Source organism: Zootoca vivipara, chromosome 8, assembly GCF_963506605.1.
Source record: "Zootoca vivipara chromosome 8, rZooViv1.1, whole genome shotgun sequence".
NCBI lineage: Eukaryota > Metazoa > Chordata > Lepidosauria > Squamata > Lacertidae > Zootoca > Zootoca vivipara.
In genome coordinates this window covers 3,339,032-3,354,639 of record NC_083283.1, presented here as the reverse complement: position 1 = coordinate 3,354,639, position 15,608 = coordinate 3,339,032, and positions in this window count along the sequence as shown.

Sequence of the window (15,608 nt, the reverse complement as noted above, 5' to 3'; positions counted from 1 at the left end):
CTTACATTAACACAGCAATACAAAGAGAGGTTAAAAATACAGCTAAAGAACAAAGGGAGCACTAGAGCTCCACTATGAGAGACCACGATACCACCCTTCTGATTAGGAGCCGAAAGCCCAAGGAAAGAGAAAAGTCTTTGTTGGGCACCAAAAACTGGACAGAGATGGTGTCAAGCAGGCCTCCCTGGGGAGAGCATTCCATCTGTTGTGGTTAAACGCACACACGTGGTGTCACTTTTGAAATGTGTGCAAATATGGGTGGAACCGTCCCTTGGAAAGTACACATATTTATGTACACCCATTGTCATGTTCTACCCTGTCCTTAGTACAACAACCTTAGGCCTTGACGCTCTCATTCCGAAGGGATGAGTTGCCAGCCTGAGGCTCTTCCATGGGCTGTTGCATTTCATCCTGAAAATAATTTAAAAGTTGCTCTGCATCCTTTTTGATCTTGACTGCCAACCGCCTGGTTCCAGTTCCATTCCACTAGAGCCCACCCCCTTTGTATAGGGTCGGCTTTCCCACTTCGACTTACGGATTTTTTTCTCCCAATGCATTCCTATGGGATTCGACTTATGACTTACGAATGTGCGTTCGGAACGCATTAAACTCGTAAGTAGAGGTACCACTGTACTTGGGAGAGGTTAGAGAGCGCCAGAGTCCTCTGAATATGGTGCAAAATGTGTAATATTTATACAGTAATTGCCACGCAAATTACTGGCTTGTGGTTTAGCTGCGATTGGTTGGGCGAGATGACCCATTGGATCGCTTCCAACTTGACAATTCTATGATTCAAATGCCACACTCGGTGCCGGATTTACGTATAAGCTAAACAAGCTACAGTATAGCTTAGGGCCCCACTCTCTTGGGGCCCCCCAAAAAAAATTCACTATATTAATATACTTCTTAATTGTATTTCAGTTCAACAATTACTTTGATAAAATATATATTCTGTTATGTACAAACGGCTTGAGATACCTATTAGGTCCATAAAGTACCATATAGCATCTATTCAACACAAAAAAGCGACAATTTGTTGTTGACAAAGGACAGCTGGTCATATAATAATAATAATAATAATAATAATAATAATAATAATAATAATTTATTATTTTTACCCCACCCATCTGGCCGGGTTCCCCCAGCCACTCTGGATGGCTTCCAACAAAATATTAAAATACAGAAATCCATCAAACATTAAAAGCTTCCCTAAACAGGGCTGTCTTGAGATGCCTTCTAAAGGTCTGGTAATTGTTATTCTCTTTGACCTCTGGTGGGAGGACATTCCACAGGGTGGGTGCCACTACCGAGAAGGCCCTCTGCCTGGTTCCCTGTAACTTGGCTTCTCGCAACGAGGGAACCGCCGGAAGGCCCTTAGTACTGGATCTCAGTGTCCGGGCAGAACGATGGAGGTGGAGAAGTTCCTTCAGGTATTCTGGACCGAGGCCATTTAGGGCTTTAAAGGTCATCACCAACACTTTGAATTGTGCTTGGAAACGTACTGGGAGTCAATGTAGGTCTTTCAGGACCGGTGTTATGTGGTCTCGGTGGCCACTCCCAGTCACCAGTCTAGCTGCCGCATTCTGGATTAATTGCAATTTCCGGGTCACCTTCAAAGGTAGCCCCATGTAGAGCGCATTGCAGTAGTCCAAGCGGGAGATAACCAGAGCACGCACTACTCTGGTGAGGCAGTCCGCGGGCCATTACCTTCAGTAGCTTAGGGCCTCATCAAACCGAAACCCAGCCAGGTATTCAGCCCTCTCAATATTTTGAAGCAGGGGATCTGCCCCCCCCCCAATATTGAGGTCATGTCGGCACCCCTTGTTGGGATCCACAGAATGCTGTGTGAAATAGTAAGTCTGCAGGCCTGAGTGTACTAGTAAAGTGAAACTGGCTGATGCAATACTTTCTATGGGAGTGCTGGGTCAGAATGACTCAGCAGTAATGTGCTGCCAGTTGATTGGCTGTCAGTGGTTTAAAAGGGGAAACCTATCCAGCAGTGAGTGTGGTGGTGGTGTAGAAGGGTGTGGTCAGTGAGAGGTTTAGAGCAGGGTCCCCAAACTAAGGCCCAGGGGCCGGATGCGGCCCAATCACCTTCTAAATCCGGTCCACGGATGGTCTGGGAATCAGCATGTTTTTACATGAGTAGAATGTGTCCTTTTATTTGAAATGCATCTCTGGGTTATTTGTGGGGCATAGGAATTCATTCATATATTTTTTTTTCAAAACATAGTCCGGCCCCCCACAAGGTCTGAGGGACAGTGGACCGTCCCCCTGCTGAAAATGTTTGCTGACCCCTGGTTTAGAGAGTGTGTGAACTACTCGTGTATGAACTGCCTGTAGATATATGTATATACTATAGCTCACAATAAATATACTGCACTAAAGAACCTGGAACTCTTAACATTTCTGCCAAAGCGCCGTGAAGGAATTCGCGACACCCCTGCACCCTTATCCCATGTCACCTTCACTCCTATTGTTGACCAGAGCAAAGCTCATTATACTTAATCCAGAAACCAAGCCTTATTGATTTCCGCTGATGTCGAAATGATAGGGGAACAAGCACAGACTTATTCCTCCCTGTTCCTCTGAGGCCCTGAATGTGCAATGGCCAATATTTTGGCCTCTGGCAAGCAACTCTCTGTATGGTCAACACACCCAGACTTGCACATTCCCAAAATCCCTGCCCCCCCATGTCCCTAGAACAAATAATTATTAGTATTACTTTTATATATTAAATTTGTATACCGGCCTTTATCCATAGAACTTTATCCATAGAAACTACAAGATACGAACACAAAATACATAAGAACAAGAACAAACCAAACTTATAACCTCCCCCCAACAAACACATTTAATAATAATAATAATAATAATAATATTTATACCCTGCCCATCTGGCTGGGCTTCCCCAGCCACTCTGGGTGGCTTCCAATAAAATATTAAAATACAGTAATCCATCAAACATTAAAAGCTTCCCTAAACAGGGTTGCCTTCAGATGTCTTCTAAAAAAGTATAGGATGACAACCAACCAAAGGCCTGGGTGAAGAGGAACGTTATTGTCTGGCGACTAAAGGTGTATAATGAAGGTGCCAGCTGAACCTCCCTGGCGAGAGCATTCCGCAAATGGGGAGCCACTGCAGAGAAGGCCCTGTTCTTGTGCTGCCGCCATCCGGACCTCTCATGGCGGAAGCATACCAAGAAGGGCCTCAGAGGATGATCTCAGGGTCCAGGCTCATATGGAGAGAGGCGGTCCTTGTGGTATTGCAGTCCTGAGCCACAATCCAAGGCACGAGAGAACCAGTGTGGTTAAAATCCCCATTCTGCCATAAAACTCACTGGGTGGCTATGGGGGAGACACTCTGCCTGACCTATATCCATTGGGTTATTGTGAGGATAAAATGGGGAAGAACCAGCGGTGTCATCCTGAGTTCCTCGGAGGCGAGGCGGAAATGTGAACAGAATAAGGAGGAGGAAATGTCATCTTCTGATTAACAAGTTCCTTCTAAAGGACATTTCCTTCTCTGTGGGTGAAGCCAAGATTCCCATTCTCCACAGCAGCCAAGGAACTGTCTGCCTACACCTGAGATCTCTTTACTGCCCAATAATAATAATAATTTATTATTTATACCCCACCCATCTGGCCGGGTTCCCCCAGCCACTCTGGGCAGCTTCCAACAAAATATTAAATTACAGAAATCCATCAAACATTAAAAGCTTCCCTAAACAGGGCTGCCTTGAGATGCCTTCTAATAGCATCCTCCTCCTACCAGCCTGTCTTGCTCAGCTTCTGCAAGTCAGTCACCTTGGATTTTGGGCAATGACAAATCTTTGCCCCAAACACACACCCAGCAGGGAGACGGTTTCATCCGGGGCACTCAGCGCAAAACATTCAGTAGACCCCACATTGCCTTTAAGTGGTGCTAGTCTGGAGATTTCTGTTTTATTAAAAGAACAATGTGTTGGGTGGGGTCTTTTCTGTGGCCTTATGTGTCAGGGACGATGCTGAGGAGGGTCGCACTGAGGAAGCATGGTGGGAGCCTCCCCCTCCCCCTCCCCCTGCCCTTGGTCCTGATCCTGAATCTTCTCAGGAGCAGGAGGACAGCATAGATTTGGAACAGTGGTTTGCAGAGGGGCATAGTTCAGAAGGCAGAAGCTGGGAAATACTGGATGGGGAACAGCTAGGAGAAGAAACACTGGGAGAGAGAGGGTTAACAGATTCACAGCCTCTGGGTAGTAACCACACACACCCCTTCCCCAAAGTCATGGAGAACTCAGAAATGTCAGAACAGAAATCGCAGAGGCTACAAACTCAGATTACAAGACGTAAGAGTGACGTAGATTAATAGGGACGGAGGAGGTGTGATCCTTAATTGGGAGCACCGCCATTCTGGGTAGACGCTTTCTTTTGTCCCTCACTGTTTTTTTTTTTAAGAAACTAACTGGTAAGAACTCCCTTACGTTTGATCTGCTCATTTACGGCCACGGTGGCGGAAACTGATTCCCTGATGCCTCCCTTTATGGTACCTTTGTTTTTTGTTTACACTAAACCTGCACAGAAGCTTAGCTTGCCTGCCTGTTTTTCATTTTCCTTGGCCCTTTGTGATGTCCACAGAGATGGGCTCACTAATCAATGCAAAATCATGCAAAATCATACAGTTAGACCTCAATGGTCCTCTCATCCAAGCCACTGCCAGTACAGGAAGTCCCTGACTAGAACATCCCTCCTAGGAGTTCATCCACCTATATTAGTAGTAGTAGTAGTAGTAATAGTAGTAGTAGTAAGAAGCAATAAAGCTACTCTGGGTGCTTCCAACATATTGATATAGATTTAGGAGGGGGATCCCCATAAATCCTAGAAATTAATTCGAAATTATATAATTTAGATAAGGTGCTAGAATCCTCATGTGCTAGAATTAACGATTTTGATGATTATTTTCTTTATTTCTGCATTTCGAAATCTTATTGATTTCAATTACGTCCCAGTCATAATAATAATCCCTTTATACAACAGCTGTAATATTGATAACTTCTATGCGTGTTGACACATTAAATGAATTATAAGACTACAAGTGAAGATCTCATACTGTATCATTGTTCTTCCTGTGTGTGACATTTATTCTGTCCGTATTGTTTCTTCCTGTCCTTGTAAAATGTTATGTCTCTCTTTTCTTGGTTGTTGCTGTTATCTGCCATGCTTTGAGCGGAGCTGATATCCCAATGTTGTTCCAAAAATTGCCCCCTCACTCAGTCCTGTGCTTCTGTGTTTTTGCAACTTTAACAATAGCTGCAAACATCACTCTATCCCAGGCAGTAACCTGTTTTCGCTGTTTTCCCTCCCAGCCTGGGAAGAAGAATGATCTGTCATACTGCCAGTGCCTTAGTAATAAACCTTATCTGTTCCTTGGCAAGTTTCCAGACTCCTTTCATGGTATTTGAATGATTGAAATTAGTAATTGTATTTTAAATGGGCCGTGTTATAATGAGGCAATCATTGGATTATAATTGAAAAGTTAATAAAAATTATTATAAAAAATAAATAAACCCTATAAATTAATAAATAGCAGGGTTTTGATTACGTGGGATATGACGGGAGAAATATAAGCTGCAGAGAAATTCCTGGACTTGCCTATGCAAAACGACCTGGCCAAGCAAGGGCCATTAAGAAACAATACAGGCCATTGAGGGCCGTTGGCAATGCATAGCTGTCAAGTCTCCCGTTTTCCCTGGGAAATCCCCGTTTTTCCAGCTGTGCCTAGCTGAAAAAAATGGATTTTTTTTTTGTTTTTCCCCGGTTTATTCTGGCGCGGCGGCCATTTTGGAACTGGGCGGAGCATGCTCAGAAGCAACTTTTGGTGCTGCTTTGCCCAGTTCCAAAATGGCTGCAGTGTGACTTCTGGCGCGGCGGCCATTTTGGAACTGGGCAAAGCAGCACCAAAAGTCGCTTCTGAGCATGCTCCGCCCAGTTCCAAAATGGCGGCAGCGCTACTTCCGGTCTGCTATTTCCGGCCCGGTCCCTTATTTCTTTAACTGCAACTTGGCAGGTATGTGGCAATGTATGAGGAACTGTCCTTTCCCCTGCCCTGAGGTGTGAAAAAAGACAGGGGTTTGGAAGGCTGCCACGGTAACTGGGTGTGAGGTGACAGGAAAAGATATTCTGGGGCAAGTTGTGCTGGGAAGAAGAAGGAAGAAGAAAGACAGGAATCCATCTTGGGCAGGGTGGCTGAAGGCTGGCTGCACTGCAGTGAGGGACAAGCCCCTCTGGAAATGACCATGCTGTAAGATCGGGAATCCCTCTACGCAGAATGAAGGCGTGAATAGGTGAATAGACCATGTTTCTTAAAGCACGACAGTCTCTGTCATGTCTCAATTCTTCAAAGGACATGGGGTGGGTTCCTGGAACCCCATGGACTCTCGTGACTGCTCAGCAGAGACAGGAGGAGGCACTCAACTTTTGTAACACTATATAAAAGAATAATGAAACATTTAAAGCTCCCCTTCAATGTCTTCCAACCCTGGTGGCTCCTCTATAAAGAAAAGTTGCAACATTTGAGACTTTTTAGTTTAGAGAAAAGGTGAGTGAAATAAAAGTATGCGTATCGTAGAGAAGGGGGACGTGGGTGACGCTGTGGGTTAAGCCACAGAGCCTAGGGCTTGCCAATCAGAAGGTCGGCGGTTCGAATCCCTGGGACGGGGTGAGCTCCCGTTGCTTGGTCCCAGCTCCTGCCAACCTAGCAGTTCGAAAGCACGTCAAAGTGCAAGTAGATAAATAGGTACCGCTACAGCGGGAAGGTAAATGGCGTTTCCATGTGCTGCTCTGGTTCGCCAGAAGCGGCTTCGTCATGCTGGCCACATGACCTGGAAGCTGTACGCCGGCTCCCTCGGCCAATAACGCGAGATGAGCGGCGCAACCCCAGAGTCGGTCGTGACTGGACCTAATGGTCAGGGGTCCCTTTACCTTTATCATAGAGAAAACTAATGAAGTTTCTCTCTCTCTCTCTCTCTCTCTCTCTCTCTCTCTCTCTCTCTCTCTCGAACCAATGCACTTCCACGAAGCTGAATGTTTGAGGATTCGGGACAGATAAAATAAATCACGCAGAGCCTAGTGAAAATGTGGAACTCACTCCCACAAGAAACAATGACGGCCACTAACCTAGATGTCTTTTAAAGAGGATTGGAGAAATTCATGGCTATCAATGGCTACTAGACCAGGATAGCTCTACTCTGCCTTCCCAGTCAGAGGCAGTAAATGCTTTTGAACGCCAGTTGCTGGAAGCCACAGGAGGAGAGATTTGCTCTTGAGCTCGAATTCTGTTTGCTGGTTTCCCACAGGCATCAGGCTGGCCCCCGTGAGAACAGGGTGCTGGACTAGGTGGGCCATTGGCCTGATCCTGCAGGCTCTTTGTATGTTTCTATGCAAATACAACATGCCTTCATTTTTGCAGCTCTTGCTCCAGCCTCCCTAATTGGCACAGCTATATTTAGCATCAATTTGCACCTGGTTTCTCTCGCTCCCTAGGTGTCCCCATAGTTCATGTGTGATTGAGTCAGGATGCTTAGCACATGCTGTTTTGGATACACCCCGAAACTCATAATGGGGCTTAACGCAATCGCATACAAATTACAATGTAAATTACCCTCTTAGAGTGAGCCATTAATCCACTCCAGGGGGAAGAAGCTTGGCTGCTTTTGCAGTGTGGTGAAATAGCTACACTGCGTTCGATTTTACTGGTGTGAACATGGGCCACTTAGTCGCTTTTGGGCAGCTCAGGCTGTGTTCACACTCCCTTTTACCCCCTGATTTTCCAGTGCTGGGTCTTTAATCCGTGTTCACATGGCATTATCCAAAATAAATAGGTACCCTGTACTTCGTTATATTGCATGAGATTCCAACTCGACATTAGGGACTTTTTCTGGCATTAAGAGCTGTTTGACAGTAGAACGGACTTCCTCGGATGGTAGCAGACTCTCCTTCCTTGGAGGCTTTTAAACAGAGGTTAGACAGCCATCTGTCAGGGTTTCTGTTGCTGCAATTCCTGCATTGTAGGGGGTTGGGCTGCATTGTAGGGGGGTGCGGGTGGCGCTGTGGGTTAAACCACAGAGCCTAGGGTTTGCCAATCGGAAGGTCGGCGGTTCGAATCCCCACAACGGGGTGAGCTCCCGTTGCTCTGTCCCAGCTCCTGCCAACCTAGCAGTTCCAAAGCACGTCAAAGTGCAAGTAGATAAATAGGTACCACTACTGCGGGAAGGTAAACGGCGTTTCCGTGCGCTGCTCTGGTTTGCCAGAAGCGGCTTTGTCATGCTGGCCACATGACCCGGAAGCTGTCTGCGGACAAACGCTGGCTCCCTCGGCCTATAGAGCGAGATGAGGGCCACAACCCCAGAGTCCCAGACACGACTGGACCTGATGGTCCCTTTACCTTTACCTTTAGGGGGTTGGACTAGATGACACTTGGGTCCCTTCCAACTCTGCAGTTCTATGATTACTGTTTGATGTCCTGTTTATCAAACCAGCTTTGGAGTCCTTAAGCTGTCCCTAACTCATTCCTGTGCAAACATAGGGTGAAGACACTCCTGCCCTGTCAATGGCCCCTGGTGACTACACAAAGAGAAATGAATCTGACACTTATGAAGCTGTGCTGATGTGAATATAAGGTGCTCAAAGGTGCTAATGTGAACATACTCCTCAGTGGCAGAGCATACCATGTTCTGGTAAGCTGGAGGGGTGACCCCTGCCTGAAATCCCAATGAACCATCACTGCCAGTCAGTGCAGACAGTATAAGGCTATGTCCAATATCCTAGTCTACCATACAGCTTTGTTGTGACGATGGCCCTGGCATGTGCACCTTGGCCTGAGCTCAAAAGAAGCTCCCTTATCCCAGCTTAGACTCTGTCCACAGCTCCATAGTGTCAACTCTGACTGGCAGCAGCCCTCCATGGTTTCATGGAGAGGGTTGTCAGGCTAAGTGGGTCTTTGCTCTGATCGGGCAGGGCTTTTTAATGTTCTTATACAGCACATCCTAATGAACTTTTTAAATAGATACAGTATATATTAATTTCAATTTAATTGACTTGAATTGTCATACTAAGAACTGATTTGCATTTCAGAATACTATCAGACATGTTAGATCTCTGCAAAGCACAATTTAATAGAAGAGGGGAAATAGGAATTGAAATTCATGGTTGTGCTTTTCCTCATTGCTGCCTGTGTGTGTCATGAGTTGTTGTTGTTGTTGTTGATGATGATGATGATGATGATGATTTGATTTCTTACCTGCCCTTACCCAGGGCAAGTTGCAGCAATTTGAAAACGCAATATGAAAACCAGTTTGAAACACGAGGGCAGTCACCGGTTGCTGTTTAGCCTGCCATGCAACGTAGGAAACCAGCCCTAAAGAGGTGGGCAAGCTTGGATATTAAGAACATAAGAAGGGTCTGCAGGATCAGGCCAGTGGCTCAACTAGTCCAGCATCCTGTTCTCGCTGTGGCCAGTCAGATGCTTGTGGGGAACCTGCAAGCAGAATCCAAGCACAAGAGCATCTCTCCCCTCCTGGGGTTTCCAGAAACTGGTATTTAGAAGGATAAGTGCCTCTCACTGTGGAGGCAGTGCAAAAACATCATGATTCATAGCTGTCAGGGTTGTTGCGACTACTCCTGAGTAACGACTTTCCACATGCTTGTCTTTCAAAAGGCTTTATTAGTGCACATTATTTACAGTGTAGTGAGCTGCTGGTTTCATGTCTCCTCATTCCGAATCAGAATCCGGCACTGCCCCTTTTCGCGACTTTGACCAATATAAAAGCCTCGGGGCAGTGAATCTCCTCCCCTTTCTCCTCCTCCTCAATTCCGGTGTCGGGGGGGAAGGGTCTACGGTCTGCCTTCTGCCTGCCCCCCCTTCCCGCCTCTCTCTCTTCCTGCCTCTGGAGCAGGGGCTCTCCAATGCTGCCAGAGACCTGGCACTCCTTCACCGTCTCCTGACTCACCCCTTCAGACCCCGCGCTTTCATGACTGCTTGGAGACGGGCTGCTACTGATGAGAGGGGGGGGTTCTCTATAATCCCTCCCCCTTACAGTAGCCTTAATAGCATTCTCCTCCCCCCATGAGTTTTCTGGACCTCTTTTAAAGCCATCCAAGTTGGGACAGCAGCGCAGATGGAAAGATGATAAAGTCCCGACCAGAGATGAATGGCTGATCAAGATGATGAATTACATCCGAAATGGCAAAAAATGGCCTTGGTCTAGTATACCTGAAGCATAGCTGCGAAGTATCCCGTATCCGCCGGGAAAACCCCTTTTTTCTTACCGTTTCCCGGCGGTCTCCCGTTTGACGGAAAATCCCGGCATTGTCCCTTTAATTTGCTTCTTCCCGGTGGCCATTTTTCTGGTGCCGCTTTGCCCTTCTATGGGCACCAGAAAATGGCGGCGCCGGAAGTCGCTTCCGCGCATGACCGGAAGTTGCGTGACACGACTTCCGGTTGCGGTTTGCCCTTCTATGGGCATCAGAAAATGGCGGCGCCGGCGTCAGAAGTCGCTTTTACGTGTTTCCGGTCATGCGCGGAAGCGACTTCCGGCGCTGGCGCTGCCATTTTCTGGTGCCCATAGAAGGGCGAAGCGCCACCGGAAGTTGCATCACGCAACTTCCGGTCATGCGCGCGCTGCCGATCCCGGATCTTTACGATCCGGACTTGGCAGCTATGACCTGAAGGAGCCTCTCCATCCCCATCGTTCTGCCCAGAAACTGAGGTCCAGTTCCGAGGGTCTTCTGGCGGTTCCCTCACTGCGAGAAACCAAGTTACAGAAAACCAGGCAGAGGGCCTTCTCGGTGGTGGCACCCGCCCTGTGGAACACCCTCCCACCAGATGTCAAAGAGAAAAACAACTACCAGACTTTTAGAGGACATCTGAAGGCAGCCCTGTTTAGGGAAGCTTTTAATGTTTAATAGATTATTGTATTTTAATATTCTGTTGGAAGCCGCCCAGAGTGGTTGGGGAAACCCAGCCAGATGGGCGGGGTATAAATTATTATTATTATTATTATTAAATGACCAGGAAAATCAGAAACCAGGAAGATAGAAACTTTAAGAAGGAATTGTTAAAGAGAACACCGTAAACAACTAAGAACTTTGGCAGGATTATAGCAACACTTGAAATGTATGAAAAAACCAGGGTTAAAAATAATGCTTTTTTAAAGATAAATGGAGAAACTATAAGATGCAGTAGAAAAAGTTTGACAAGGGAAACCATGGAGGGGTGGAAAAAATTCTAAAGGTTCAGAGAATCCTATACAGTGGTACCTCGGTTTAAGTACACAATTGGTTCCAGAAGTCTGTATAAGTCTTAACCTGAAGCGTACTAAACCTGAAGCAAACTTTCCCATTGAAAGTAATGGGAAGTGGATTAATCTGTTCCGGACGGGTCCGCGGAGTACTTAAACTGAAAGTACTCAAACCGAAGCATACTTAAACCGAGGTATGACGGTATGTTTATGATTATGATTAATATTTAAATTCAAATGTATATTGTAAAACTGAATTTTAAAATGAATAAATAAATAAAATAAAGCCATCCAAGTTGGTGGCCATCACTGCCTCCTGTGGGAGGGAGTTCCCCAGTCTAACTCTGCGCTGCACACACACGAAACCCTTCAATTTCTCTGTCCCGAATCATCCAACATTCAGCTGCATCGAATGGCCGTGAATTCTCATGTTATGAGAGAGGGTGTAAAACGTTCCTCTCTCCACGTTCTCCATGCCAGTCATCATTTTATAAATTCCTGTCGTGTCTCCTCTTCTTCGCTTTTTCTCCAAACGCTGCAGCCTTTCCTCCTAGAGGTTTTGCTCCATCTGCTTGACTGTTTCGATGGCTCTTTCCCGAACTTGAGAGATAGGGAAAGAAGGAAGCGTACTATTTGCACCAGCAATGTTAGCATCCCAGCAAGCAAATCTCATATAGCATACCAAAGCCAGAACGTAACACTCTCATATCACGCCAGCTACCGTGTATGGAAGAATAGATGCAATGTTGGACTTGCCAAGCTGTCCTGGGTTCAAATTCCTACTCAGCTGTGAAGCTTAGTTGGGGGCGGAGGCACTGCGAAATGAAGGCCACTCATCATCTCTGCTTGATCTACCTCGCAGGGCTGTTTGGGAGGTGAATGAGATAAGCTCACCAGAACGTCATGCTGGAAGAACAAGCGTGAGTGTTTGACTGCCTGCTTTCCATGCAAATGTTTTCTCTAGAGACAATGGAGTGCGCCTCCAGGGTGCAGTGTACTGTATAGCAACTTGTTCAAAGTATTCACTCAAATTGACATCCAACTACTCTATTCTGTTTTCTATAAGCCAATATTTTCTCAGTCTTCAAATCCAGATACTACAAGCTCATTTTCTTTCACGCAAGAAGTCCATAAGAAGTTCACAGTCCCTAATTAATGTAAATCATAGTTCACAGTCCCTAATTAATGTAAATCATGATTTTTCTCTGATTAAACACGTTAGCTTCGCCATCTCAGCTAAGTCCAGTCATTTTATCAACCATTCCTCCATAGTTAGCTGGGCTGTATCTTCCGATCTCTGTGCATATGGCAGAGATATATTGAAATAATCGCCCATAGTCCTTTTCCAAGTGTGTTTCCACTCTGAAAAGGAAAAGGTTCTCCCTTCAATTGGATAATAACCTTTAAAACAGGCATGTCAAACCTGCGGCCCTCCAGATGTTTTGGACTACAATTCCCATCTTCCCCAACCACTGGTCCTGCTAGCTAGGGATCATGGGAGTTGTAGGCCAAAACATCTGGAGGGCCGCAGGTTTGACATGCCTGCTTTAAAATCTGCTGCATCAACTCATGGCTGGAGCTCCCACTCACGATCTCCGCATGTGCAAGAAAGCAAGCGGACAACTTGTTCTTTCCCCCCCCCCCCATAATTTTTTATTGATATTCATATAACAAATTCAATTCAGTTTCAGTACAATATTCACTTAACGTATTGTGTTTTCATCCTTACTTCCATGTTCAAATCTATCTACTGCCTTAATCTATCTATCTACCAATCTATCTACTGACATCAGGAATTACAAGACAGAGAAACCAGTAGGAGAACACTTCAATCTCCCAGGACATTCTATACAAGAGCTCAAAGTAGCTGTCATATTACAAAAGAATTTCAGAAATAGACTGGAAAGAGAAGTTGCTGACTTGCAACTTATCACCAAGCTCAAAACCATGGAGGGCCTGGTTTGAACAGAGACATAGGATTCTTATCTCATTATACATGATAAAGCGATCTTCAGCCATCCCAACCCTTGCTTTTTCATGCAAGACCATTTGCAGTCGTTCACAGTTGTCAACAGCTATCAGTTAGTCAATCACCCATTTCCACCACCCTTCTGAGTGATACCCCCCCCCACACACACACCCTTTCCCTACATAAGCGCCTGGGGACTTCTGCTTCAGTGTCTCTGACAAAGTGTGCATGCACACGAAAGCTCATACCAAAATAAAAACTTAGTTGGTCTCTAAGGTGCTGCTGGAAGGATTTTTTTTATTTTGTTTCGACTACGTCAGACCAACATGGCTACCTACCTGTAACTACTGCCTTAAATACTTAATTTCTATAACATGTATCCTACATTACATTCCTTTATGATTCCTTTGCTAATATTTCCAATCCTGGCTGCTATTATTATTATTATTATTATTATTATTATTATTATTATTATTATTATTATTATTATTTCATTTGACTATATTATTTTCCCAGGTAGCCACAGCCTTTGTTCTAAAGCTCCCCCTAGTGGGCATTCGATGTCAAAGCCACCACAGTGCTAACAGAAAAAGATTCCAGCAAATCAGGACTCTCTTGTATTTGGGAGCCGGCATCTATTCTAGAGTCTAGACTGTCACCACAGACGTTCTTTGGTGACGGAGAATACAGGGGCTCCGCGAATCTGCTTGGCTCTGTTTTGAAGGTTCTATCAAGCTGGACACTGGGAGGACATAATGCACAGAAGCAGGGCTGAATTTAGGTTTGAAGGTAATGGGGCCCTTTATACGTCCATCTGTCCTTTGTCAACAACAAATTGTCACTGTTTTTTTGTGTTTGAATATACAGGTGAAACTCGGAAAATTAGAATATCGTCAAAAAGTGCATTTATTTGAGTAATGCAACTTATTATTTTTTAATTTTCTTTTAATTTTTACAAATGCTTTCTTTTGGAAATTCCACAGTAATAAAAACAAATAGTTACAATAATACAAAATTAAACAAAAATAAACATCGCTATGACATTTCATTAATTCCATTCCATTTATAATTGACCCACCTAACGACAAATAATTACAATTACAACAAATAAAGGCTGGACATATCTTGCTTTGCATGTCATGCACCTATCTCATATATTGGTTTCACCTTTTAAGTTGCGTTACTGAAATAAATGCACTTTCCGACGATTTTCTAATTTTCCGAGTTTCACCTGTATGCTATATGGTAATTTATGGACCTAACAGGTATCTCAAGCATACCCTCCAACTTCTGGTAAGAAAAATCCGGGATCAGCAGCGGCGTGGCACCAGAAGTTGCTTCTACGCATGTCTGGACATGCGTAGAAGCAACTTCCATTGCCGGCGCTGCCCGATTTCCAGTGCCCAGACATGGGCAGAGCAGCACCGGAAGTCGCTTCTATGCATGTCCAGGCATGCACAGAAGGAGCCGCCTCCCTGGCAGGTAAGAAATCCGGGGGGCTTACGGGATTTTTCTCTATTCGGGATAACCGCGGGAAACGGGTTTAAATACGGCGGTTTCCCGCGAAAAACGGGAGACTTGGCAGCTATGACCTCAAGCCATTTGCACATGTTTCCATGCAACCAGTTCATGCAGAATGTAGGCACCCTATATATAGAAAGGAGCAAACCAGGTGGGGATGTCATAAAATTAATAAATTTTGGAGAGATATATACGAGGAGATGAAAAAATTGGTAAGAATCACCTTCAGAAAGAAACCAGAGTATTTCTTATTAAGTCTGATACCCGAGAATATTCCAGAAAACAAGAAAAATGTTTTCCTCTATGCAAGCGCAGCGGCAAGACTTCTAATTGGCCAAAAATGGAAGAAAGAGGAGGTACCCACGGTTCAAGAGTGGCAGTTGAAATTAATAGAATTCATTAACTTAGCAAGGATGATAGCAATAATTAGAAATATATCTAAAGAAAAATCTTTAATGGAATGGGAATGTGTAGAAGTGTATTTTAGGAATAAGGGAATTAAAACTGAGCTTGCGATTTGTTGGGATTAGAGTTACATGGGGATATAGTTATAGTTAGATCTATATTTACATGGATAATTGTAAAGTTAAAGGAAGTTAGAGATATTTAACGGTTAATAAAAGGGTAATGCAAGTACTAAGAAGATTACAAGGAAAGCGATATATAAAGGGTTGGGAAGAAATTTTAATTGGAGTGTATGGATGATTTTATTGAAGGATTGTAAATTATATTAATTGTTGTTTGTTTGTTTGTTTCTTTTGTTTGTTTGTTTATGAGTTTGTATTTTCCTTTTTGTTTATGGATTTGTTGTGATTTTTTTAAAAAAGATGAGAAATAAAGTCT